This window comes from Solanum lycopersicum, chromosome 8 (assembly GCF_036512215.1).
Source record: "Solanum lycopersicum chromosome 8, SLM_r2.1".
Taxonomy (NCBI): domain Eukaryota; kingdom Viridiplantae; phylum Streptophyta; class Magnoliopsida; order Solanales; family Solanaceae; genus Solanum; species Solanum lycopersicum.
In genome coordinates this window covers 31,314,744-31,339,903 of record NC_090807.1, presented here as the reverse complement: position 1 = coordinate 31,339,903, position 25,160 = coordinate 31,314,744, and positions in this window count along the sequence as shown.

Genomic DNA, 25,160 nt, shown 5'->3' with positions numbered 1-25,160 from the left:
TTGTGCATGTTCGAGGAGATATCAATTATTTTTCCACATTGTTTAATTATTTTTTACAAAAATTTTTCATAATGTTTTAATGCTTGATCACTATCATAGGATTGGAAATGAAATATTACTTACAATTCACTATGGATGCCAATTTTATTCAATAGGCTGAACTTCAAAATCGCAAAAATTCTGGGGAAACAGCTGATGATGAATTTAGGTAAGTGTTTGGAAAGGAGCAGCCTGGTCGAGTTAGGTGCTATGGTAGATCAGTGACAATAAGTTCTTTGAAGAAAGATGAGGAAATTAACAATCTAAAACAAAAGCATGCCGATGAAATCGCTTCTCTAAAGGAAAAATTAAGAGAAGAAATGCAACATTTATTCACTCAATTGCTGCAAAACAACCCTGGATTGAATTTTCAAGATATACCATGGTGTGTTGGATCTAATCTTTCTTCACCTATTGATGCAAGTAGTGCACAAGCTGTAAGAGGTACAAATCTTCCATATTCTTTGGGGTCAGCTCAAGATTCGGTTCTTCAAAAGGTATTTTGTATTTCAAATTCTCTGTTAATAGTGTCCATATTGTTTTTCTTCTAGTTTAGTTGGTGTTCCTGGTAATGAAATTCAAAACTTATTTTTACTTGTCTAAGTATAGTCCACCAATTTATAACTGTTAAGAATGATTTTGTTTTTGGTTTAAGTATTCGAATTATTAGTTTAATAACTGTTTTTTTAGTATTGTGCAATTGAGGAGTCTGTAGCTAACACACTATGTTTTATGGCAGATGCCAATGGTGTTCAATGAAAAAATTATGACACTATTTTCTACCTTTAGCTTCTAAATCCAGCTCATTGTAAAGGATATTGTAGTTGGTCTTTTAATGGTCTGTCTGCACTTTTATGAAGATATTGCTATTTTATTAATAGTGGTGTCTTTTAGCTAGGTGGTTGTGGCTGTTAGTATTAATGTGCTGCAGCCTGTGATTAAAATGTCTACATGCTAGACAATTATAATACTATTGTTATTAGTATAGAGTTTAGTGGTTTGCAAACCTTTACCTTTGTAGGGTAGAGAAACCATCTAGGTCTTGATAATTAATAGAAGATCTTGTGGGTAGATTTATTATGTTTGATAGATCCTTAATGGTTACTTTTCTGAACTTCATGACGAACCTGCAGGATGGTCCTTCATCGACTCGACAAACCGTCGTGGAATCCGTAACCCCACACATAGACTTCCCCATCTTCCTTCAGCAGCTGCACTACGCTGCAACCTACAGACCGTCACAGACACGACAGTCTGTCGAGGGTCTTCGTTCCAAAACACTTAAACTCTTGGAATACGGGTACTGGGATTACTTCTCAGAACTTCAGGACGAACCTGCAGGACGGATCGTCACAGACTCAAAGGACCGTTGTGGACTCCGTAACCCCACACTTAGTCAGACTTCCCCATTTTCCTTCAGCAGCTGCAGTATGCTGCAATTCATTGAAAATATCATGTCATTTTGTTATGTATTGATTTTTGTGGACACTTCTAAACAATGTTATTAACCTTGTTTCCAGTGGTCATCACTGGTTTGTTTGAACTACTTGTGTGTAATTTTTACATTGAACTTTACAACAGAAGACTGCACAAATTAAACTTTTGAAGTTTAATTTTTGAGAGCCAACAACAGAAGATTGCACAAATGTTGTAGTCCCAATAATGTGTAATTTTTACATTGAAATTGTATTTAGATTTGGATTGGTTGTCTTACAGTGAATTCTCTCTTATTATGCACTTCCCAATTAATTCACAAACTTCTATTTTTATTTTAAATGTGTAGGAAATGCAGGTACTTGAATTTGAATTTGGCCAGAAGTAAACTCGATCCATTGTGGCAAAAGATGAAGAAGTTTTTTCTATTGTTTTCATATACGTTTGAATGACACTTTTGGGTTTTTGGAAATTGTTGATATTACAGATCTTTAAACAATCACTTTCTATGTTTTGGTTTTACAAGAAATATTTCTCGAACTTTATTTGAAATATTTACCTTCAATTTAATGATTAATAAGTTCATTTTGTTTTTTAGGTCACTTGTATGTATGTAAATATATTATATATATTTGTGCTACATGTAGGCTTATAAATGTTGAAGTTACACTTTGTAAGTGCTGCTCTAGGTAGATAAAAAGTTACACTTTGAAAGTGTTGCTCTAGGTAGATATAAAGTTACACTTTGCAAGTATTGCTTTAGGTAGATATAAATTTGCACTTTGTAAGTGTTGCTCTAGATGAGATATAAAATCGACACTCTATTAGTGTTGCTATAGAGGAGATATAAAGTAACAATTTATAAGTGTTGCTATAGCTAACATATAAAGTAACACCTTATAAGTGTTTCAATAAATGAGATATAAAGTTACACTTTATAAATGTTGCAATAGATGACCAATAAAAGGCAACACTTTTTAAGTGTGACCAATAAATCCAAAAAGGCAACGCTTTTAAGTGTAGTCTAACAAAAAATTAGGTGTTGCTAATGCACGTCTTCAAAGCGTGCCCTTATACCTATTTGGCTACGCTTTATAAGTGTTGCCAAAGATGGCAACATTTAAAATGTGTTGCCTAATGTTAAAGGTTAGGCTTCTTTTGGGTAGCCCCTAAAAAGTGTTATTGAATGTCCAAAAGTGTAGCCTTTTATCAAAGGCCACCAATTTTTGCTAGTTTAGACTACACTTACGTGGTGTTGCTGTAGGCCGAAAATGGTGTAGTGTTTTAGTAGTTCGAACCATAATTAAAAACTAAAAATATGCTATAACACATTGAATAATGATATACAAGGATGTTATATAACTTTCATATTAAGTTACTTGTATGATGAACTAGTGATATGATAATCTTTGTAAAAATAATTGATAGAATTGAGGAAATTTGTTATATTATACTATAATTTTGTACTAATTATACATGTTTTAGCAATATATATTAATGTTACATGTTGAATTAGGTGTCAATTTGATTGAATTAACACCTGAATGACCATTTTATGATATACATATCTTGCCACATATGACATTATTATTGCAATTTTTTCAATAGAACGTGCATATATTGTCACATATGTCATTTCAATGATGGCTTAATCGACAAATTGAGCAATTTAGAATGAAAAATGTCCAATTTGAAATAATTTTCGTATTTTGCACCATAATTATGGAATAAATATATTTTATAATACTTTAAGCAATTATATACAATGGTGTTATATAACTATCATATGTAGTTACTTCGTCATTGTATGATGAAATAGTTGTATGATAGTATATCTAAAAATCATTCATAGAATTGATGAAGGTTGTCATATTAGACCATAATTTTTTACTTAGATATATTGTAGAACAATATAGTAGTACTACTTGCTGAATTAGTGACAATTTGATTGAATTAATCCCTAAAAAGATCCTTTTTTGGTATACATATGATTCATATATAACATTTCTGTTGCAATTTTTGAAAGGCAAACGTGCTTAGGTTGCCACATATGTCCCTTCAAGGATGACTTAATTAATAAATTGTATGATTAAAGAATAATAAATTATCAAATTACACAAAATTTTCATACTTTTAACCATAGTTAAGCAATAAAAATATGATATAACACTTGAAACAATTATTTAAAAGGGTGTTAAATATATATCATTTAAGTTGTTACATGTAAGTCATAAGTTGCTACATGTCTAACTTATATGTTGAAGCTTCACAAATTTATATGTTGGAACGTATGTCTATCGTTTTGCTATTGAAATAACATTTATTTTGCTACATATGACCATAATTTGTTCCATCAGTCACTTGTTGAAACATATAACAATATGTAGGAAACACGAATGTAAATTATCTACAAAGCTACAGTTACCCATATGATGTTGAATAATTTCAAAGAACTTTTAATTTTATATATCAAAACATTGGTGTGACACCACAATTATTTATGAAGTAATTCCAATTGATACAAAATGAAATCTGATCCACTGATTATATTAGTTAAATCTGATTCAAGAAGATAAAAACAAGAAACCTCAAGGACTAGTAGTCAAGACCAATAATGTATGAAAAGAATAAGAAAATATAAAGAGGAATAAAGGCAAGTAAAGAAGAATAAGAAAAGGGAAAAGAAGAAGAAGAGGGAGAATAAGAATACGACTAGAGGTGGGGGAAAATATTTTATTTCCCTTTCGGTACAGCTTAATGATGGGTTCCAACAAATATTGGCTAAATTAGGTTTTATTGAATTTAACATTTTACCCTTCATTTAATTCAATGAACCAAATAGTCAACTTCTAAACTTCAGGGAAACTCCATAATCCTTAATCATTAATCATATAATTGTCACCTGCACATAATACTTAAGACTTTTGTCACTGCCCATTTATTTGAAACCTTACTGTCATCTTTTTTAAAAGTCCCGTGAGTACAAGTTCTTCACCTTTAGCTCTTCCTCTTCACTTATGCTATGAGATCTTTTACATTCTTTGTTGTTATAACATGATGTTGGAGTTGCTTTAATTGTGGGTTCTAATATGCTACTATACATGTTAACTTTACTCTACTTGATGATGTTGGTCTTGGATTATATATGGTATTGTGTTAAAGAATATATGATTATTTGCTATTATGTGTTCTTTGTTATGCATAAGGCTTTTCAAAGTAATTTGGCATGATTTTGAACAAGTATTCCTTTAAGCATGATTTTAAACATTGCATATCCATATGTTTCCATACTTAGTACAAGTGGTTGTACAAACCCATTTTCTTTACATTCTTACTACTATGTAGGTTCGGACATTGAGTTTGTAGGAGTTCGCTTGAACAAGTCTTAGATTATTTTTTCCAAGCGTTGGTAGGTCCTCATGTTCGGAGTTGCTACCTTTTCTACATTCTAGCTGTGAAGTTGTATGGTCCTAAAGACATTGTTTTTTCCTTTATGTTTTTGATACTTATATAAGCCTAGAATGGCATTTTGACTTTTTATAGGCTATGTCTAAATTTTTTACTTGCTTTAGATGGTTCAATATGAGAAAAATATTAAAATTATTCCTATGTATTTTATGTTGTCTAAATGAGAAGCCTATGTATGGTTTATATGCGAAGAGTCCAAGTAAACTCTTTAAGTAGAATGTGAGAGTTCTATTTAATCCTTATCTAGATATACATGAATTTTTTTAATTTTCCACATTTTTTAACCTATGAAATGTCATGACGAATGCTAAGAGGCTAGTCTTAGTCTTCTTGGAGGACGTCGATACCGGTTGCATATAGGGCGTGCTCCCAGTAGTGAGAAACTTTTTTTCAGAGCATGAGGTTAAAGAAATCCTATGATTGATGTCTCATTGAACTACATTTATGTAGAGTCTTATTTATGGGTGTAAAGTGTGCCACACTTTTAAATGAGAGGCTATCTGATGTTTAGGATTTCTTACTTATTGATAATCTTGAAAGTCGTGCCTTATGAGTTGAAACTCTTTATGTCTATTTTTCTTCTTACCCGTTTCTTGTGGATAAAAGAGATGAATACTAGAAGGACGACTGCGAGGATAGTGGAAGAAGATTTGTCTTATGCGGGAGTTCCTCCCTAGATAACCAAGTCCCTCCACAAGGCAACCAACCACCTCCACAAGTCAAAGCTCCGGTTATTCATCAACCAATAAAGGATGGAAGGATCGGGTCAGCATTACTAAGCTTGGCACAAGCCATGACTACCCAATCTCAAGCGGTAGCCTCTAAAGCTCAAGCCATGATGGGTGAAGTAACTCAGGAGGTTGGACCTCATGTTCAACAAAATCCTACTACCACGACTTCCCGCTTGAGATACTTCATGTGGTTGAACCCTCTTATGTCCTATGGGTCTAAAGTGAGTGGATATCCCTAAAACATCATTCATGAGTGTACAAGATTCTTTATGCTATGGGATTGGCTTTGAAACAAAAGTCCAAGCTAGATTCCTATCAACTAAATAATGTAGCTCAAACATGGTAGACCCAATGGAGAGACAATAGGGCCTTCAGAGCGGGTCCTATCACATGGGAGGTTTTTATAAGGGCTTTCCTTGATTGTTTCTTTCCTAGCGACAAAAGGGAGGCTAAAGTCGAAGAATTCATAAACCTTCGTCAAGGTTGTATGAGTGTGAAAGTGTTCTAATTCAAGTTCACCAAATTGTGAGTGTATGCTCCTTTGTTGGTGTGTAACCCAAAGGATGAGATGCGTTAGTTTGTGACAATAATGTCCAATGATTTGGTTGAATAATGTCATTTGGTGACTCTACGTAACAGCATGGATATATGTAGGTTGATGTTTCATGCACAACAAGTTTAAGAGACTAGACTGAAGAGGAAGAGTAAGGAGTTTAAGAGGGGCAACTTATATAAGGGAGGTACTTCAAAGGGTAGGCTTGATATTCAAGACAATCCTAGGTTCAAGAATAGGGCTTCCAACTAAGTTCTTTCCAATTTCCCTAAGGCAAATATGGATATGTGTCTAACCCTAAATGTTGAAAAACAAGAAGCAGAAATTCACCTTGCAAGAAACAAAATTGTTTCAAGTGTGGTAAGAAGCATAAGGGTGACTGTCTAGTTGGGACAGTGAATATCTTTGTGTATGGAAAGATTGGACACAAGGTTAGAGATTGCCCTAATATAAGGAGTCAAGAGAAGGGAATTGGCCAACTTCAAGCTAGTGCTACTAGTTCTGAAGCTCAAAAAAGGAACCACTTTTATGCTCTTCGCTCTAGCAGTGAGAAAGAGGAGTCTCGCGACATGGTCACCGGTATGATACATGAATTCTCTATTGTTGTTTATGTTTTACTTGATCCCGGTGATATCTTGTAAATTGTAACTCCTATCATAGCTAAAATGTTTGATGTTCTACCTGATTTTTTGATTGAAACATTTTTCGGTTAAAACCCAACTAGGTGACTCAGTGGTGGCTGGAAGAGTCTTTAGGAGTTGTCCTATAAGTTTTCCCAATAGAGTTATGTGGGTAGATTTGGTAGAGATTGATACGGTTAATTTGATGTCATATTGGGAATGGTTTGGTTTCATGCTTCTTTTTCTTTCATTGATTGTCGAAAAAGAGTGGTTAAGTTAAATTTTCCAAACGAACCTGTATTACAATGGGGGGGGGTATCTCATTTTGTAGATGCCGTCTCATTTCTTGTTTAGAAGCTCGTAAAATAATATCTAAAGGGTGTATTTACCATAGTGTAAGAGTCTAAGATCCTGAGTCCTACATTTCTCTAATAATTCGTTACTTGTAGGGAAGAACATTTCGGATGTCTTTCCCGATGACTACCCTTAATTCCTCCCCAACGTGAAATTGACTTTGAGATTGACTTGTTACTAGATACGAATCTCATTTCATCCCTCCTTATTGTATGTCTCTGACGGAGTTGAAAGAGCTAAACCTTCAACTCAAAGACTTGTTAGATAAGGGGTTTATTCAACATAGTATTTCACCATGGGGAGCTCCAGTGTTGTTTGTTAAGAAGGATGGTCCCTTAGGATGTGCATTAACTATAGTCAAATCAATAAGTTCACCATTAAGAACAAGTATCCTCTCCCTCGTATTGATGAATTGTTTGATCAACTCCAAGGGACAAACTAATTTTCTAAGATTGATTTGAGGTCGGGATATCACAATCTTACGGTGAGAGGTTCGAACTATGTATGGTCACTATGAGTTCCTAGTAATGTTCTTTTGTCTCACTAATGCCCCAATGATTTTATGGACCTCATGAATAGGATGTCCCAAAACTACCTATATTAATTTGTAATTATCTTCATTGACAATATCTTCGTATATTCAAAGAATAATAATGAACACATGTACCATTTGACAATGGTATTACAAGTACTTAAGGAACGCCATCTATATGCCAAATATAGTAGGTGTGAGTTTTGGTTGAGATCGGTGTCATTTCATGGTCATATCATCTCCAGTGAGGGTATTTAAGTCGATCAAAAGAAAACCGTTGTTGTTAAGAATTGTTGTAGACCATTGGCTCCAACAGATATTAGAAGTATCTTGGTTTTAGCTGGGTACTATATGAGGTTTGTGGATGGTTTTGCCTCTATTGATTCTCCTTTGACCACATTTACCCAAAAGACAATTAAATTCCAGTGGTCGGAGGCATGTGAAAAAAGCTTTCAATTTTTTTAATATACGCTTATCTCCGCTCCGGTGTTGACTTCACTAGAGGGTACCCAAGGGATTTGTTGTATAAAGTAATGCATCACGAGTGGGTTAAGGGTGTGTTCTTATGCAATATGGGAAGGTAGTAGCCTATACCTCTAGACAAATGAAGGTGCATGATAAAAATTATCCAACTAATGATTTCGAATTAGTGGTCGTAGTATTTGCTTTTAAAATATGGAGGCATTACTTTTATGGTGTTAAAGAGATTCTTCTTTCCATTATGTTTTTGATACTAATTTAAGCCTATAATGGTATATTGACTTTGTATTGCCTATGTAAATTATTTATAGTTGCTCTAGATGGTTTAATATGTGACGAAGTATTAGAATAATTCCTATGAATTTAATGGTGTCTAAATGAGAAGCCTATGTGTGTTTCATATTCGAGGAATAAAATTAAATTTTCTATGTGGTATGCGAGAGGTCATTGTAAACTTCCCTATGAACATATAAATGAAAATTGTTAATTTTTTGTACTTTTTAACATACGAAATGTAATGACCAATGCTAAGAAGCTAGCCTTAATACTCTCTCAGGACGACGATACCGGATTCGTCTAGGGTTCGCTCCCCAGTCGTGACCCTTCACAAAAAATTGGCCTTGAGAATGAACTTTGGTGGCATTCGTACAGTGAAAGACAATAAACTCCTCTAGTGCAGTCCTTAAGCCTCCACGCCAAAATGAATACCACGAGGAGCTTTGCTATCCATGGTGAATCCACACATGCCGCGGAATGGACCATGAACATGGAACCTCAGATTACCAAACCAAGTGAAGATCATAGGGTCCTTCACGTTCTGTGGTAGGTATAGGTAAAAAGACCACGACCCACTTCACGGTCCGTGGTCCCCTTTATTGTCCGTGAATTTGTCTGTGGTCTACCCCTTCAGTAGTTTAAGTAAGGGTTCTTTTTGTCTTTTCTTATTTCTTTTACCACTAAACTACATATTTTTTATTTGAAATTATGTAGTTTAGGATAGTTTTATCCTAGAAACATAAATTAACTTACATAAGTAATATCATTCATCAAAACATAGAAAATAAGAGCTTAAGAGGAGATTAGAGGTCAGCTCTAACCCAGTAATTGGAAGATTTCTCTTTGGAATTCATCACCAGGTATGTGGGATCTCAGTAGTTGGTCCCTTTTGCACATAGGACCCTAGAATTCATTAAGATTCTTTATTCCTTTATTTTAAATAGACATGAGGTTTCAAGAACTTTAGCAGATCATCATGAACAAGATATATAAATGTTCTAAATCAAATTATCATTCTATTAATTCTTTTCTTGCATAACCTAGATATTTATTCTTTAGTTCTTGAATTACACATACAAGGCCAACTATTTTGTATATACATTCCTCTATTTTTGTGTGTCATTATCATTATAATAATGTGCATTTTCAGTGATGTCAGTTTTGAGTTATCCAATATATAATAGTAATTCAATCATGATCTGTTAACCACTTAATCTATTGGGACTAACATATTACAGATTTTTACGATGGCCAATCACCCATATAGTCCCCAAACTACGATCAACATAGGCTTTGAGTCTCATCTTTGGGCATCATTTCGTTATAACACCAGAAATGACTCTATACATGTGGCTGGATATATTGGGCCCTCTCGATGAGGCATATGTATTGCACTCCAGTTTTAGCTCATGTGGTTTTATTTTAGTTATTAACACCTCCCACATATTAGTTAGACTATATTACACTGGCCACATTTTAAGTTTAATCAGTATGCAATATTAGCAAGTCATAAATTTTGTCATTGCATTGTGTTAGCTTAGAAGTTAGTATATGTATCTTATTCAGATTATATCATTACATCATTGTTTTGTTTTATTATGTTGTTATTCAGTTGTACTTTATTTTTCTTGCTTAGTAACTTTCAAGCAATTACATATACTATGCGCTACATCTTCTCCTGATGTAGGTTTAGATTCTCAGTTTCCAGCTCATGCAAAGATCAATTCCGATCTTTAGCTCAACATCATAAGTTGTGTCCTCATTCTCAGGGGATAATAGTCATTTTATATTTTAGTATTTTAGTCTTTTAATTTAATTTTTTTTACATTAAACATGGGGCATGTCCCAGCACTTGTAGTCAATTTGAGGCCATTTTCATACATAGTTAAATTAGTTTAGTATTTAAATTTGATATATCTTTTGTATTAGCTCTTGGAATTCATATATTTAGTTTTAGTATATAGTTATTCCCCATCATTTTAGTTTTACTTTATGATAAGCTTCCGCATCATTTTATATTTCTTATTATGCTTATATTAATACAATTGTGTTATATTGGTGTCACTTATGATTCCAAGTCCTATTTTCTATCTCGAGGTGCGACAAGAAAACTTTTAAAAGAGAAAAACCCTAGTAAAGGAAAATAGTACACATATGTATTAATTCACATCTAGGCTACCTCTTTAAAAATCATTCAATGAGAACTCATTAGGGAAAAACTAGTTCAATATATATTAACTTCCCCTAATGAGAACATCAATTTAGACACTTTAATCTTCGCATTCCAACTTTTTGCACAATTTTCATTAAGGTTGCAGTTGGTAGAGACTTCGTGAATAGGTCAGACACATTTTTACTTGAACAAATCTATTATACATCTATGTAAGCATCCTTTGGAGTTGATATTAATAGAAAAAAACTTTGGTGAAATGATTTGTTTTATATCCTTCTATTGATCCTCCCTTAGTTGTTATATGCATGTTGCATTACCTTCATATAAGGGGTTGGTACTTTATTAGACCCCAAACCATATTTTTCTTGAATGGATATTCATGGACCTCAATCACACACATTCCCTACTTGGTTCATTAATACCAATTTTATCGGTATGATTTGAGGAATAAATTATCATAGATTACTTTGTATATCTCAAAGATATTACAGTACCCCAAAAATAAATATATAGCCTGTTCAAGATCGAACTTTGTCCAGATTATATATATATCCTAGATAAGCATAACCAATAAATTCTACTGTATTTGTTGGAATAAATTAAGTTCATATCAATTTTCCCTTTAAGATATGGCAATATGTGTTGCATTCCATTCAAACATCCCTAGTAGGATTAGAACTATAACTTGCTGACAAATTAAATGTAAACATTGTATCAGCAATGCAGTATTAGTAGAACACCTTAGTTCACCGATTACACTAAGACATAGTACATTAGAAACAATGATTATCTCTTTCATTTCTTAAGTCAGAATGGATATTTATTCAAATTATGTGAACGAAAACCACTTGGAGTACTTATGTCATGACCGGGGAGCACCCGCTAGATGTAATCGACGTCTTTATCCTCGAATAGGACTTAGACTAGCCCTTAACATTCATCATTACACATCATAGGTCAAAAATACGGCAAAAATAATACTTATTACGTATTGAGTACATATCCCTCTTACATACTATAAATGGAGTTACTTAGACTCCTCAAATATAATGCATACATAGGCTTCTCGTTTATTCAATATAATAAATATATACAAAATAGTATAATATTTTGTCTTATATTTTAAAATCGAAAAGGAAGTACAACATTCGGGCATATCCCTTATACAAGTACATATTTCCACGTAGGGCTTACCACATTGTATTCATAAATACAGAAGAACGGAATGTCTTTAGAGAATAACAATACTACTATGGTATATCAAAAGGCACTATCCTCCAACTTTGACCACTCACAAACTACATGGAGTAAGAAGTCCAAGTATCCTTGCAAAATGGCCTAGAAGCTCTTCAATGGACGAAACCTACAATGTTTGGGGAATAAAAGGAAGAACTATGGGTTAGTAAAAAACACATGTAATAAGTATGGTTTTTATGCATAAAATCATCAATGCATGAGAAAAGACACAGTTTAGTAAAAACCATGCATAATGTTCAATACCTCAACATGCAACACTTAAGAAATGCAAAGAATAGAATCCAATAACCGTATCCAAGGCTAAGAACCACATCAACCTACCTACGACAAACATAAAAGCATAATACGTTATAGAATTTATTCCCTTTTGTAGTCATAATACTGTTCATAAAGGATTAAATTACTCTCTTCTAAACCCCTATGGGAACATTTAATCATTCTAGATCATGGGTATTTTTAAGTGAGAACTATCATATAACTTTAGAAAACCACATACAAGTGAATAAACCTCTAACTCAACACTTTATCATAATCATGAGAAGTTACTTTCAATCAGATAATAATAATAACTTAACATGCCTGCATATTTCATGACCAATTTAATCATCTAGGATTAAGGATGAGGAATGAATGATATCAACATAAGAACCACACATTATACATAAAAGTATTATAATCTAAGTAAATCATATGTCATAATTGAATTCAAGAATATTCAATCTTCATACCTTATTTCCCTCATACTGCAATTACAAAAGAATTCATTGCCAATAAATGAACAAGGCAAATTCAGGAAGTAATACATAGAAATTACTATTCTACATATTCATTTAGTCATAATCTTCAAAAATTACTATAGAACTTCAAGGCATAAAAAGTGTAGGGAATAATAAGGGTTCAAAGGGACAATATTTTATTGATTACCCCCAATTTACAATCAATACTTATTCAAACAATGATAAAAGAGAACAATTCATCACAATTGAATAATTTCTTTTTGATAAGAGAACCCATGTATAGATTGTAATTCTAGTTTTTGGGAATTTGAAAATCATCTTTGAAAGGGCCTCTTGTGGAAAGGAATCCCAAGATTGAAAGAAACCATACGTTAGTGATGATATTGCCACGAATATGAGATAAACACAATGGTGAATTCAACCTTGACATGGATATATAGTGTTCCTTCAATGGAGGTTTGAGTTTAAGAATACATAAACTAGAGAGAAGTTAGAGAGATGTGGGTTTGGTAATTAATGAGGTTTTAGGTTAGTTAGTTTCCCTTAGGATATTTATATAGTACTTAATTAAATATAAATGACCTAAGACCTTAATTAATTAATTGTTAAGTTCCCTAACCACCCTTAACTAAAATATGTTTTGATAGTGAAGTGGGGTTTTAAACGGAGAGACCCCATCTCAGCCACTTAGCTCTATCAACACCCATGTACTGTCACTAAATCATTGGTGACATAAAGGCAGTTTTGGATATTCTTTGTTATTTTAACTAAGTGTCAACTAACATCCGCAAATAACGCTGCATCTTCTGATCGATGTCTCGTCATTGGTGATCGTGGTTGCACACTGCCAATATGGAAGTTTTGGTGTCAATGGATGGGTCCTCTTCAAGGACCCCTAGGTTTTGTCTTGGGGAGTCGTAGCCTTATGTTTTGACCCTAGAAACACTTGTATACGTGTTTAACACATTTTTAGTAAATTTTATTCAATTCAGACTGCTAAAGCACATTTTAACATGCAATGGAACACAATATCACATTACACAATTCTACGTACGTCATGGTCATTTCTTGAAGTTTTTACTATAACATTTTCTATTCAGTTTAATTACATTATTTTAGGTTTATAAAGAGTGTTTTCAGTATTAGGTCATGTAGTGAGGTTCTAGACCATGTAATCGACTTTTGGGATGTTACAATATCTCCTCCGCCTTAGGAACATCCGTCCCCCAATGACACCTAAAACTTTTTCTTGGAAGAGGCTAACTCAAGATTAGTAGCCCAACCAACAAAAACATAAACAACGTAAAACCATTTTGATTACAGTATATACACGTAATTCACAACTCAAGTAAACATATAACTATGACATAACACATAGCTGCTTAAAACTCAATTTACCACATATAAGAGCTCAACTTCACGAAATAAGGAACTACCTTCTCACAATGAACATGAACTCAACATAACAACAAGAGTAAATTATGCAAAAATTCCTTTATGACACATTAAACATGATCACTACTATTTCATGAAATCAACTATACACAAGGTCACAAAAAAAGGGCAAGTTTAAGAAAAAGGGCATATTTTAAAGAAGACCCATTCTAGCATGAACCTTATCATAACTATGCACATTGAAGAAAAACAAGCCAAATTTAACATTATTAATTATTTTTAATCGGAGTACTACTAACCTAAAATTTGGCTAGAATTTTTAGGAAATATATGAGGGTATCGGGACTTCGTGTCGTCCTCGGCCTCCCATGTTGTTCCCTCAACAAGGTGGTTCCTCCATAGGACTATCATGGAGTGTGCCTCATTGTTCCTCAACTTCTGGACTTGCGATCTAGAATTTCCACCGGAACCTCTTCATAGGAGAGGTTCTCATATACACCTTGTCCTTTAATAGGGAGAACGTATACAAGGTTGCCAATACATTTCTTAAGCATGGAGACTTGGAATATCATATGAACTAAAGCTATTTCACTAGGTAGTCTTATTTCACATGCCAACTTTCTGCCACGTGGCAAAACCTCATAGGAACCCACATACCAGGGACTTAGCTTCCCCTTCTTGCCGAATCTAATAACCCCCTATTATAGGTGAAATCATCAAATACATCATGTCACCTACTTCAAATTCGAGATCTCTTCTTCTATTGTCGGTATAGGATTTTTGCCGAATATAGGCTGTTCGAAACCTATCCCTTATCACGCGGACCTTCTCTAATGTTTAATATAGAATCTCAGGACCAAGGAGTGAAGGATCACCTACATCAAACCACATAACCAGGGACGTACATATCCTACCATATTGTGTCTCAAAAGGTGCAATGGAGATACTCGAATGGTAGAAATTATTATAGTGGAAGTAAATCAAAGGTACGTGATCGTCCCAACTTCCTTTGAAATCAATCACAAAATATCTTAGCATATCTTCAAGGGTTTGAACGGTACCCTCTTTTTGACTATCCGTTTGTCGATGAAAATTGGTGCAAAGCTTCAATTTATTACTCAACCCCTTTTAAAAAGACCTCCAAAAATGTGAAGTGAATTAAACACCTATATCTGAGACTACGAATAAAGGGGTACCATGAAACCTCACAATCTCCGTGAGGTATAATCTAGCATACTCATCCGCCAAATAAGTAGACTTAACGGGGATAAAGTGAGCGGATTTTGTAAATCTCTCCATAATAACCCATATTGAGTCATTTTACCTATGTGTCCAAGGCTAACCCACTACGAAGTCCATTTTAATGTCATCCCACTTCCAAGTAGGAACATGCATTTCTTGAGTCAAACCCCCCAGATTTCGATGCTCTACCATTACTTGTTGACATTTAGGGCACCTAGCCACATATTTAACTATGTCCTTTTTTAACCCATCAACAAATAGATATATTAAAGATCATGGTGCATTTTTTGGCACCCAGATCAAAAGAATATAGGTATCCATGAGCTTGTTATAAAATTCAATTTCTCAAGTCATCCATATATAGTACACAGAACCTTCATTGGTACCTAAGTACACCATCCTTGGAAGAATGATTCTTCACTTGTCAAGAAACAATTCATTCAACTGCAACAATAAAGGGTCAAGGTGTTACTTAGTCTTGCCCTCAATCATTAAAGATGATTCGGAGTTATGGTCGACAATAAAACACCCATTTCTGAAAACATGTGCTAGCATTAATGATAGCGAAATTTTTTAGACATCAAACTCAAACTCAGAAAAAAAATGTGAAATAAATGAGAAATTTTCCTATGTATTGTAACCTCCTAGTTATGCATGTAGCGCACTTCACAACAATAACTAGGAATATACCGACAAGACTTCATAGACTTCCTAAGACTCTTGAACTCTGTGCTCTAATAAAAAGTTTGCCAAGCCCAAAGCGTACACCCTGGGCGGGACTATCACTCAAGAACCATTACTTGCCGCAAGTAAACCCTTGGCCTAACATGGATGTCGGGACAAATTCCACGACATCTAAATGAACTTATAAAATAAATGAAAGAAATAAAAGGAGTCTTGTGGTATGCAAGAAGGCTCATAAACTTACTATTGAGTGCTCATTGGATGAACGATGCACAACTTATCTATCGGGGTTACTTGCTCCTGTATTAGACAAATTGGCATTAGTACATTGAATGTACGAGTATGAAAGTTTGAATGCTAAACACAAAATATGATAGAAAAGAATCTGAAGAACTTTCTCGGCTTAAATCAACTCAACATAACTGAACTCATTTCAATTCAAAAAACTTTAAATTAAGTGCAATATAAAGAAATGTTATTTAAAACATGAAGTCAACTTTGTGTATAAACAAAGATACATGTAACTTTGAAATGTATGTAAAAATACAATAAATTGTGTATATAAAAATATAATTACTTATATGGCTTTTCTCTAACAGACAACAACTATTGTGATGAAACAACATTTTACCTCACATTGCTAGGGGTGTCCTATATATTGCCACGAGTATACTACTAAGTAAATCCACTAGCCTATGCTAAAAAGCAGTAAAGGAATTATCTAAAATGCATGAAACTTTTCTATCCATGGTGGCTACATGGTTTATGTGGTATGTGAGTTGAATAAACTCTCACCCAAATCGATGCTCAATACTACTCCCAAAATATTATACGAGATCTTATGTTTAAAAACATATTTCTGTCGATGATATGAGATAATTACTCAAATATAGTTCAAAGACTATCTTGAAAATCTAAGTTTCTTCTCTTTCTTCATATAGAAAGCGATAACTCTTTTATGAAAAATAGCTAAAAGGCTCTTTGAAAATCTCAGTTTTAAATCTTATTTAAATGTGAAAATATTTTAAACTCTTTAGGAATATATAGTCCCCATATACTTCTTTTAAAGAAAATGGAGTTCAAACTTTACTCATTACTCTTTGCTCAGTTTGAATTTTAAGAGTCAAAATGAAGTTAAATTAATTTCCGAAAGACTTTCTTGAAAAGACTTTAAGAACATCCTATACTTAGCTTTTAACATTCCTTTGAACTTATGTTATAGATTAAAGTTAGTAATGCATGTTTCTCCATGATTATTAGATCTTTAAAAGTAATTTAGTGTAGTTAGAATCAATAGAAAGTTTAATTATACTTTCGAAAGACTTAAACAATAGAGTAACAAAAAACAAGGTGAAAATGAAAATTCGGGTGCATCTCAGGCGCACTGCGCTAACCCCATTTGACTGAGGCTCAGATCACACGCGCCTCCCCAGCCTGTCTGATATGGTGCCTTATGCAACTTACTTTTTATTTGTGTCAAACGAGTTTTCCATCTCACATTCTTATCCTAAATCATTTTGACTCGATTCTTTCCCCCAATACATACTTAGATTCGGATACCCAACTCATGTACAGTAGAATCTAACTTAAAACTTGTTTTGGATCACTAAAACGTCTCAAGAAAAACATCAATCACATGAAAGTTCAAGATCGAAATTTATTAAAGAACATAATTCAAGAACATCAATTTTCTAACTCTTTCCGGACAAAAATCCATTAATTGGATATGTTTGCGCGTCGGTGAAAGTGTCATATGTTATGTTCTCTCACATACCTCGTAGGGATAACCCCTATGAGATATCCACAAGCTAAAATCATTGTTTATGACAATTCTTGCTCACTTTGCTTCTTTCTCCTCTTATTTTCTCCTTTGTTAAAATCCTAACTCTCTTTCAAAAAGCGTAAAATTATAAGATCAATTCAAAACCCTATTAATTACCTAAAAACGAAATAAAATAATTCGGTAAGGAGAAGAACAAACTACCCTTCAAAAATATGATTTTCGCCTTTCCTTATTCAAATCATACAACTTCCAAATGTCAGAACTCACTCATACAAACTTTAATCACGCTAACTAGGTGGCGCTGTAAAGATCATTCCACATGCTTTCCTACCATAGATAGAAGTACACCTAACTTATATTGAGCTAGGTGTAATGGTCATTTAGAGTTGACTAAAAATTCGCCTTTTTTCTAACTTAACATAATTTCTAGATTTTTATTCTATCAAAAATGACTACTTTCAATTCTTAGCTTAATACTAGTTATTTTAATTTTGCGAGATGTAATAAGAACCCTTGAAATTCACAAACCCTAGCTCTTATGAATCTTTTATTTTTTCTTTAGTTTTAGAGAAAGAAATATTGATTAGAACAAGTTTTTTATTCAATTAGGTATTTGAGTATATGACTTAGTCTTGGTAATTTGCACATAAAAGTATCATATAGTACCCCCTAAAAACACCCAAAATGACCCCACTTGAAAAGGACATAAAAGAAAATTACATAAGTAACCCTCACTAAGTGAACACGCCTAGGCACCACAGGGGATCTTCACGAGCCGTTGTGAAGACCACGACCGCTGTCTTACTAGTGAAGGTGACACAATGTCTATGATTTTTGTCCATTAGCCTCATTTCCCAAGACATTTTCATCAATATGTTGCAACCCTCCAAAGAAACTAGGTTAAACTAGAGACTATCATGTTACGTATGAGTTAATAATTTTTTAAAATGATGAATAATAACATTTGAAGTCACCTTCAACTATTTTGATGTGAAATATCAAAGAACAACCAAGACGTTCAAAAACTACTCTTATGTGTGCTAGTGTGCCTTCGCATTTTTTATGTGTTGTTTAGTGTCTAATATTATAGAAGGGACTCTATCATCAAGATGGTCATGTTTAGGGTCAAAACATTCAGGTAGGAATCCTTAAAGACCATTCCAAGGATCCTTGAGGAGGAACAAAACATTGGCCATGAAGCAACCAAAACACCTAAAAACCATGACCACAAACAATTCCCCTTTTATCAAATATCCCGTCAAAATGGGGTGTGTCTCCAAACATAGCCGAAGGATCTAAGTCCCCATTTGGGGAGTCTCTTATCAAAACATGCCAAGCATGACAAGGTGTTGTTCCAATGACACCACGTTGTTTGGCCTGCATTTTTGCTATAAGTATCGTCCTAGTGAGGGTTGATTTATCATCCTAATTAAGTCCTACACAGTTATTTTCGATATTTTATGGTATTTTAAGTTATTTACAACTTTAAACCTAGACTTAAGACTTCAATATTCAAAAATCAAAACCGTAGCTCAAAAGAAGTTCACTCCAAACCTCCATGGAAACACGAAGCCAAGATGAAGCTAGGATTGAAGTTTTCCATCATTTTCTCCATAAATTTGTTGGTATTTCTTCAATTAAGGTATGGTGATTTCATCCTTTTTTCTTATCTAATTGAAGGAGCCAATTACAAAGGATATTCAAATATCCTCAAAAACCTCGAAATCCTATTTTGAATTCTAAGCATGGGTTCTTGCATAAAAAGGTTTGAATTTATGTTTTATAAAGTAATAACTGTTAAATGAGGGTTTTATGATCAAGACTTTCATAACTGATATATTCCTTGAATTCCTTATTTTGGCTCTAAAAGTTGGTGTATTGATTATGGATAAAGTGTATTGATTTCATGTGTAGATTGTTATGGGCTATCGAGTTATATATTCATAATTGTTAGAATTTTTAATATCATTCCTTATAGTGGTGATATCTATGTGAGTATTGCTGGATCATTGATATTTATGAATTAATTTTTAGTTTAAGCTCATATATATGGTAATTGGTAAGATATTTTGTTGTGTGTATTGTTGGAAAAGGTTAAGGAATGGTGATGGTAACTATTGTAAAGTGGATAATTTACCTAATTTTATTTTTTACTATAAAATTGATATCGAATTGTTAATGATTGGTATGGTCCACTTATGGTGGCAGTGTACAATTGTTACAAATGTTATGAACATGGCCTCGTAGGTATTGTTATGTGAATTGTGGTATTATCTAGTTATATCTTGTATATATGTACAGTGTGAAGAATGATATTTTGTATGTGCATGTTTGAGGTGAAAGTATTATTCCTTTAATTGATGGTATGTGAAGATGATAGACTATGAAGAATCCCTAAATGGTTATATGGTATCTTGATTAGGTAGACTTAGTAGTCCCTACTTGGCACTTGAATGGTATTGTTTAAATGTATGTGTGTATTAATGGAATTCTAGGATTGATAGACCTACAGTGGTTCGCTTCTAGGAAAGGCTTATATGAAACCTTGAATATGAAAAAAGTTTAAACAAGAAGCCTTGATCAGTAGACTCTAATGGTTCTCTTCATGAGTGGAATGATATACTTAAGAGGAGGTTGTCCAAAATGACATGAAACCATATCTAATAAAGTCATAAATGCCATCTTAATGGACCTTGATCGGTAGACCTTTGCGGATCCATTATTAGTAGTGGTGTTGTGAGTTGGTAAAACTAAGTAATGGTACCTTCTCAAATACCTTTATGTAAATGAAATTACTTTATGAGAACAAAAGCAAAGCACCAGCTGATATGTTTGTGGTAGTAGCTCTACTTGTACTAAGATTTTTATAACCCTTAAGTATGTGCAAACATGGGATATGTCCTAGTTCTACCCTTTGCAAGTAGAGCACCTTCCACTATGTGGAGTCTTATGACACCGGGTTCCATACCTTGCTACTATGGCCTATGTAGGTTAATTCCTATTCTCATCATGTGGGACCTGCATTCTAGTTTTGGATAGATTCTAAAACATGTAGGTAGTTGAGTGGGGCGCTATCTACACTTGGCACGAGTAGGCCTTTAAGAAGCTAGGATGAATTCCCTATGTTTCCCGAGACCATTAAGTGAAGTCGCCTAATTTTTTACTTGTCTCTTAAATGGATTTAATGAATAATATTCATTTAATTAAGTATGTTGAATAGGAAGGTTCTTACCTAAGGTAGCTTTGAAGATCACTTAGGTATGATTTTATGGGTTGTATGGGCGGTCTCTTCATGTCTTAGTCAAGTGAGTTTTAAAGTAACCTTTGTTAAGGGGTCTAAAGTGATGAAAAGGCTTACTTGTTGAATCTGGAATATGTCTTATGTGAATATTAACTTGAAGATTTTATACTTCTTTTACGAGATTTCTACCAAAAGAGCATGAAAAACTATTATATAAGTAAATGTCCTTTTTTGCATGGTTTTGTTGAAGTTTCACTATACTTAGTGCATTCAATGTGCTAATTCCATATGTTTTCTTTATTTCTTCAAGTATAGGTTGCAAGTGAGGATTCTCTTTAAAGTTTAACCTTGGGAAGTAGCTGGTATGTCCTCATATTTTGAGGGCATCGCTTATGTTTGTAGTTATCTCTTATTAATGACTTTATAATTAGCTATAGTTTCATTTTAATGTAAGGGTTATGACTCTATGCTATTATATGTGTCTATGATGGCTTACAATGAGACTTGTTATTCTATATTTATAAAGGAATTCGTTTGACTTTCTTGTGAAGAGTTTTAAATTCTACACCACTTTAAATATATATGCGATGATAGATGTCTAAGGGCTTGTGTAATACATGTGATAGGTTAAGTGTGCCTGCGGTAACTTGTGGGTGCTACCAGGCTATTACAAACTTGGTATCATAGCATATGATTATGAAGTCGTCTTTAGGATTCAAATTCTCATGAAAGCCACATCTCGTAGAGTTTTTTTCAATAGTATGAGTTGCCACACATCTATAAGCGAGACTCTATAAAATGATAAAAGTTTCACATTCTTCATTACTCGTATCATTCTATAGAGTGGAGGTTATAAGTGTCTTCTCCTAATTTCTTATCTTGTGTTTATTTTATATGAACATAAGAAGGATGCCTGCAAGAAGATTTGATGAGGAAGTAGTGAATGAGAGGGTTCCTTACCGAGGTGAACAAGTTTAGCAAGGTGGTCAAGTTTCTCCAGTTGAATAAGTCCCTATAGATTATCAAGGGAATGAGGTTCCGGTAGTTCCCCTAGACATGACTAATGAGAAGGTTATAGGTGATCGTGCTGACCTATCCTGAGCCATGATGTTTTAAGTGAATAAAGGTGTGGGGACTCAGATGAATTCTCTTGAGAGTACCATGAAATTTAGGCTGGTAGACTTTGTGAGGATGAATCCTCATATCTTTCTTGGTTCTAAGGTATAAGAAGACTTCCAAGAATTCTTAGTTGGTGTTGATTTGTTGTTGAGTGCTATAAAGGCTAATTCTAGGGAGAAGGCGAAGTTGTCTTCATACAAATTGAAAGATGTTTATCAAGTGTGGTTCACTAAGCGGAAAGACAATACGTCAGTTGAATTAGGGGCTATTGGGAAGAGTTAAGGAAGAATTTTTAGTGAGATATTTTCCCCGTAAGAAAAGGGAGGTGAATGTAAGGAGTTTACAAACCTTATGTAAGGTAATACGAGTGTGGAGGAATTTTCCTTTGAATTTAATATATTGTCTGAGTATGATCCATTTTTGGTGTCTAACCCTCGGGATTGAGATGGATAGGTTTGTGACCGGTGTTGCCGACCTTTTGAAAGAAGAGTGTCGTACGACCATACTCCATAATGATTTGGACCTATCTAAATGCTTGGTGTATGATCAAGAAATTGATGAATCCATGATTGAGAGGTTAGGTAGGGATTTAAAAGAGGTAGGTTGGAGGATCAACGCTAATATAGGTTTAAAAAGAGAGCCCAAAATCAAGATGTCACAAGAGTTCCAAAGATCCAAAAAGAGAAAAGTGGTGAATCTAAATTGGTTAGGACTTCTAGTACCACTTCTGGTACGAGACACCATGGGAAATGCCTATCCATTACTAGTGGATGTTATGGTTTTGGATTGAATGATCACATGCCCTACTATTTTTTCTAGGAAAGGAGATTTTAAGCAAGATATTTCTAGTGGTCCGGATGTTGGTAAACGAATGATGAATCATTTCTATTACCTCCAATCTAACAAGGAAGCGAATCTGGGTGAAAGTTCCAGTAAGTTATAGTTTTGCCTTTTGTGTTAAGATGGATTCCTTCTATGTATGATAGTATAGTGAATAGTTAGATTGATTGATCTTGTCTCTTCTCTTCTATTCAAGTTTGAGAGTTAGAATTCCCTAGTAGCATTTTGCATGTGTTTGGACGTCCTTGTGACAACAAGTTCCCTTGATCTCAAAATATTGTGCGTTATTTTCATGAGTTTATGTTTGTATAGTAAAATGATTTTAAATGGTTTTGTCTCTCAAGTTGATATACATCTATAGTGAACTTCCTAAATGTTGCATAAGTGAACTTATAAGCATGGTTAATAGTGAAGTTCTTGAAAATGTTCCATGATAGTGTGTTGTGTGAAATGGGCATAATGTTCTTAGAAGAAATGTAGTGACCATGATGATATGCAAATAAAGGAGTTCCTCCGTTGTGAAATTAAAAATGTGGAGTCTTATTCCATGATAAGTTGTAGATGTTGTTACCAATTTCTTTTTGTGTTTTGACAATCTGATTATGTAATGTGATGTTCCTCCTAATTATATGTATTGTGTGGTAAGGTCATGAACTGTTAGTCATTAGTCATTACTTCTTGAGAGTGTTTAAGTGTTTTAGTGTCATTCGAGGATGAATGTTGTCCTAGTGGGGGAGATTGTTTCAACCCTCAAAATAGACTAGGTTAAATCAGATCCTAACATGTGTCTTATTAGTTAATAAGGTTTCAAAATTGTGAGTAATATATTTAGAAGTTAGATTGAAGATTTTGGAAGTCATACGTCAAAGAATGACAAAGACATTCAGAAACTAGTCATATGTGTGCTAGTATGGCTTTGCATATTCTATGTTAGCTTCGTGTCTAAAATTATAGGAGGGACTCTAGCATCCAGATGTTCATGTTTAGGATCAAAACATGCAGGTATGACTCCCCAAGGACAATCCTAAGGGTACTTGAGGAGGACCTAAACGTTGGCAATGAAGCTGCAAAAATAGCTTAAAAACACGACCATAAACGAGGCCCTTTTGATCAAATGACGCCCCATCAAAAGGGGGTATGGCTCCATAGTTAGATGTGAGAGATTATCCCCCATTTGGGGAGTTTCTGATACAAACAACGTCCAGCACGATGGGCCATTGTTCCATTGAAGTCCAATTGTTTGGTGGCTGTAGTTTGGCCTGCTTCCTGTGGGTCTCGACCAAGTGAGGGAAGAATTGGGAAATTCACCGCATGTCCTTATTAAGTTCTAAAATATTATTTTTGGTTTATTTATGGTTTTTTAGGTTTGTTAAAACTCAAACTTCATTAGCGAAAAAATCAAAACCAATGTTCAAATGAAGTTCTCTCAAAACTTCCATGGAAGCATGAAGTCGAGTTGAAGCTAGGATTGTAGTTTTGCATTGATTTCTTCATCAATTTGTCAGATTTCCTCAATTAAGGTATGGTGATTTAATCTTTGATTTTTCTATTTTTCAAGGATCCATTTCCAAAGGCTATTGAAAATCTTACATTCCGAAAATTAATTGTGTACTAAAGATCCCAGTAAGTCTTAAAGAATGCGTATTGGGGGTATGTAGGCATCTAGTGCCCAATAGTGAGAAATATTGGACATAGTATAGAAAATTGGTTAAGGGGCATTAGCAAATTTCTATATAATAACCAAATAAACAAAATATTGGGCATATTAGAAAACATTGGCTTATAGGGTGTTCACATAATAGATATGAGTCATCTATGTGTCAAGCCTAGGCATTATAGCACATGACCACTTAAAATGGTTATGTAGATTAAGCAGTGGCCAAGGACATCGTGAGGATACTTGGGAGAATAAGTTACATTCCAAATGAAGCGTCAAGAATAGTTAGTTAGGAAAGTACAAATAACACTTGTTTAAGAATATATGCAAGACATGTGAAAATCGGCCAAGGGAGGCAACCACCTTAACAAAATTTGGTTAGGCTACTTAGGGGGCAGGCTTGCACATGGGTTCTCAATCATATGGGGCCTATATCTCTAAATATTTCTAGACTCTAAGCTACTTCCCTAACTAAAAAACTAACTAGGACAATTCAAAATTCTTACAGTAACCTAGTATAACTAAAGAAACATTCTAGTACTTAA